Genomic DNA, 4873 nt, shown 5'->3' on the forward strand with positions numbered 1-4873 from the left:
CCATCAACCCCGTTAGCTGTTCCGGATATTTCACTCCTTCCTTAGGTCCCCTGTTCCTCCTCCTCCTTCATCCCTCACCCCCAACGATCTGGCCACCTACTTCATTAGGAAAATTAACACCATCAGATCTGAGTTCCCCATAGTCACCCCTCCCCCTTCTCCATACCCCCACTCTCAAACCTCTCCTCTACTTTCCCATCCTTCCCAGGAGTATCTTCCGATGAGATCTCCTCCTTCTTCTAAAGTGCCATCCCAGCCACCTGTGCTTCTGACCCCATTCCCTCTCATCTCATAAAAACTCTCACCCCTTCCCTCCTCCTCTCCTTAACTTCCATCTTCTACTGCTCACTCTCCAATGGTTTCTTCCACTCTGCCTTCAAACATGCCCAAGTCTCCCCATCCTAAAAATACCCTCTCTTGACCCCACTGCCCCCATCCAGTTATCCGCCTATCTCCCTCATACCTTTCCTTTCCAAATTCCTAGAAAGAGTCGTCTGGAGTCTCTGCCTCGCGTTCCTCGACCCCAACTCACCTAGACCCCCCCACCCAATCTGGCTTCTGTCCCCTGAGCTCCACTGAAACGTTCTTTTCAAAGGTCACCAATGACCTCCTTCTTGCCAAATCCAATGGCTCCTGCTCTATGCTAATCCTCCTCGACCTCTCAGGTGCCTCTGAAACTCGTCCCGTCTATATTGTCCAGTTCCTTTGGCCAGGGACCATGCGTACTAGGGTCCTCCGACACCTCCAACTACGCATGTCCAAAACTGTCCTTCTTCTCGTCCATTTCGAACACTGCCCGGCATCTTCTTTTTTATTGGTCTCTTTGTTTTTTCTTCTATTGGTATTTCTTCATAAGCTCTTGCTTTGTGCCAGGTACTTCCCTCGGGGCTGAGGTAGATTCACGCTAATCTGTTCGTTTACACCTCTGTCCCATATGGGACTCACGGTCTTCACCTTCCCTTTTATAGTTGAGTTTACTGACGCCCGAGAATTCATTCATTTGTTCTTTCCTCATTCATTCAATCACAATGATTGAGCGCTTACTCTATGCAAAGCACTGTCCTCAGAGCTGGGGAGAGTATACTATAACAGTAAAGAGATACAATTCCTGCCCACAGTGAGCTCTCAGTCTAGACGGGGACAGAGACGTTAATATACAGAAATAGGTAAAGAAGGAAAGAAAATAAAACTAATTCATTAGACATTTACAGAGAAGTGACTTGCCTACAGGGTGACATAGTCAAAAGCCGGAATTAGAGCTCTCACCACCAGATCCAGGTGCTTTCTTTTCGCATCCCTGCAGATCGTACAATTTTCCTTCCTGTAACAGTAGTCTGAATTTTGGTGTTGTGTTTGCTCAATCAATCGATCGATCCTTCGAGCAGTTGTGTTGATTGAGTGCATTTTGTGCAACGAGCACCTTAATCAGCATTTCCGGGAGTATAACCCAACATTAAAAGCGACACATTCCCTGGCCACAACAAGCTTTCAATCTCCAGGGGTAGGCAGACACCAATAGGAATCATTAAACAGTGTGTCTAAACGGAATGGCTGGGGAGCTGGGGCTTGAAAAGAGAGGCTCAGCGCGGCTACAGTCTTGAAGGCAAGAGGAGATACGAGCCTGGAAGGAGGAGATGCAGATTTGAGTATCATCTGCATAGAGATGATAGTTGAATCCGTGGGAGCGAATGAGTTCACCAAGAGAGTGAGTATAGATCGAGAACAGAAGGGTACCAAGAACTGAACTTTGAAGAACCTGTAAGGCGATAGGAGGGGGAGAAGGAGCCCGCGAAGGAGACTGAGGATGAACGGCCAAATATATAAGAGGAGAACCAGGAGAGGACCGAGTCTGTGAAGCCAAGGTTGGGCAGCATGTTGAGGAGAAGGGGGTGGTCCACAGTGTCGAAGGCAGCTGAGAGTTCGAGGAGGATTAGGATAGAGTAAGGAGCCATTGGATCTGGCAAGAAGGAGGTCATTGGTGATCTTTAAGAGGCAGGTTTCGATGGAGTGTAGGGGACAGAATCCAGATTGGAAGGGGTCTATGACAGAGTTGGAGTTGAGGAATTCAAGGCAGCGAATTTAGACGACTGGTTCTAGGAGTTTGGAAAGGAATGGTAGGAGGGAGATAGGGAGATAACTAGAGAGGCAGTGGGGTCGAGAGGGGTGTTTCAGGATTGGGGAGACGTAGGCATGTTTGAAAGCAGAGGGGAAGGCACCAGTGGAGAATGAGCAGTTGAAGATGTAAGTTAAGGAGGGGAGGAAGGAAGGGAGGAGAGAGAGTTTTCATACGATGAGAGGGAATGGGGTCCAAAGCACAGGTGGATGCCGTGGCACTTGAGAGGAGGGAGAAGATCTCATCTGAAGATACTGCTGGGAAGGATGGAGAGTAGCGGAGAGGGTGGAGAGTAGCAGAAAGTGTTGAGAGCTGAGGGATGGAGAAGGGGGCAGGGTGACTTTGGGGAGCTCAGACATGATGGTGTTAATTATACTAATGAAGTAGAAGGCCACATCGTTGGGGACGAGTGTGGAGAGGGGGAGTGTGGGGTGGATGGGAGAGGGTGAAGATCAGAGGAGAGGGTTGAGAGCCGGGAGGGGAGGATAGAGGTTGGGGCGGAATAAGGGGCCTGAGGAGGGAGTTAAATGTCTGGAACAGCTGACGGGGGTGATGGGCATGGGTGTCAATAATGGAGGAAAAATAGTTTTATCTAGCGGAGGAGAGGGCATAGTTAATGCAGGAAAGGATCAATTTAAAGTGAACAAGTTAGGCTTGGTGTTTAGACTTTCGCCAGTAGCGTTCATCAGCTCGAGCATAAGAGCGAAGGAGGCAGTGATCCAAGGGTGTGGATTAGTGGTGCGAGAGCGGTGAAGGGAAATGGGAGTGAGCAAGGTGAGTTGAGTAGAGAGGGTTGAGTGCAGTAATCTGATCATCAAGAGTAGGTAGAGAGGATAGGGAGGTGAGGTGGGATGTGATGCGCTGAGAGAGATGGACGGGGTCGAGAGAGCCGAGGTCTCTGTGGTGTAGTAGTATAGATTTATGGGGGGAGGAGTGTGAGTGAGGAGGCAGGTGAGAAAGTTATAATCAGAGAGTGGGACTTCAGAGTTGGTGAGGGTGGAGATAGTGCAGCGGTAGGAGATGATGAGGTCAAGGGTTTGAACAGGTTGGTGAGTGGGCGAGGTGGGATGGAGCAGGAGGTTGGCAACGTCAAGGAGCGATAGAAGGCGGGCGGCAGAGGAGCCACCGGGGACATCCATTTGAATGTTGATGTCTCCTAGGATCAGAGTGGGCATGGAAAAGGAGAGAAGGAAGGTGATAAGGGGTCAAATTCATTGAAAGCAGTTGGAGGTGGGGCCAGGGGGCCGGTAGATGACGGATGCAATAATCTGGAGGCGTTAGTAGAGGAGAATAATGTGCGCTTCAAAGGAGGGAAGGAAAGGGAAGGGGAAGGAGGGATAGTGCGAAAGCGACATTGGGGAGCGAAAAGGAAGCCGACACCTCCTCCTTTTCCGGTGAGGCTGGGGGAGTGGGAGAAGAAGAGTCCTCTGCTGGAGAGAGCAGCAGAAGAGACCGTGTCATCCGGAGTGAGCCAAGTTTCGGTAAGGGCGAGAAGGAGAGAACAGGAAAGGAACAGGTCAAGGATTAAAGGGAGCATACCTATAATGGAGAGGGGGGTTCTAACGGCCACACTTGTCAGCAGCTATGGAGGGAGGGGGAAGGGTATGAGGGGTGGGGAGGATTTGGATGGGAATGAGTTGGCGAGGGCCTGGGTGGGGAGAGGGGGAAGAGGGGAGGCGATGAGAAAGGAGAACTGGGATGGGGGGGAGGAGGGGAGGGAGGGGATTGGAAGGGAGGGGTTAAAGGATTGGCGCTGGTACTGACAAATTCTAGGGAGGTGGGAGTAGGAGGGGTGGGAAAGAGCTGGGTGGAAGGGGAAGGGGAAGGCAAGGACTGGGAAGGGCAGATGGGAGCAGGGTAACTGATAGTTCATGGTGAGGTCAGCAAGGTAAATGACAGCACAGCTAGCAGTTAACAATTAACATGTAATAGCAATAATAAAATGAGCGTATGATGACATCATAGACAGCAGTTAACAATTAACATGGAAAAACAACAATAAAATAGGCGGATGATGCCCATAGCAGAAGGTTGAATTATCCATGGGTCAGTCAAATAAAAAAGGCTAATGGCAAGGAGAGTCCAGGAGCTCTTGGCAGAACTGTCTCTTAGGTGGTGGAAGATGGAATCCTGTGGATGGCTGTTTTGGAGTAGGGCGGAACTGTTATGGGGGTTCATGGGAGATGAAACGACTGGGAAGAGGAGTAAACAGACAAATAGCATGGCTGGGCTGCGTAGGTGCGAATGGGGTTGTTGCTAAAATAACATGGTGAGAACAAGGGTCTTTTTTCCCCGGGGACGGGGCCGGAGGAAATCAGTCCCGTCTGGTGCGGTCCTAACCGAGGGAAGGAGGGAGTGGGGACCCCGCAAAGAAGGTCGCTTATCGATCGATCCTTCAAGCAATAGTGTCAATGGAGTGCATTCTGTGCATCGAGCACTGTATGCAGCTTCTGCGGGAGTACAACCTAGCAATAAAAGGGACACGTTCCCTGGCCACAATGTGCAATCAGTCTCCAATGGGAGACAGACACCAATGGAAATCAATTTATTGCGGCTATAGACAGAAGGGCTGCGGAGCTGGGGGTTGCGGGGAGAAGCTCAGCCCATCCACAGTGCTGCGCACAGCTGCCCTATGCCAGGCTGAATATCTGCTACCGAGCTTTCTGCGAGCAACCCAATGGCCTCGAGATAGGCCGTGAATGTCGACAAGGATGGTAGTTCGGTAGGCGGAGGCATTCGTTGTTCAGAGAGAGCATCAGA

This window comes from Tachyglossus aculeatus, unplaced genomic scaffold (genome assembly GCF_015852505.1).
Source record: "Tachyglossus aculeatus isolate mTacAcu1 unplaced genomic scaffold, mTacAcu1.pri scaffold_180_arrow_ctg1, whole genome shotgun sequence".
Lineage (NCBI taxonomy): Eukaryota > Metazoa > Chordata > Mammalia > Monotremata > Tachyglossidae > Tachyglossus > Tachyglossus aculeatus.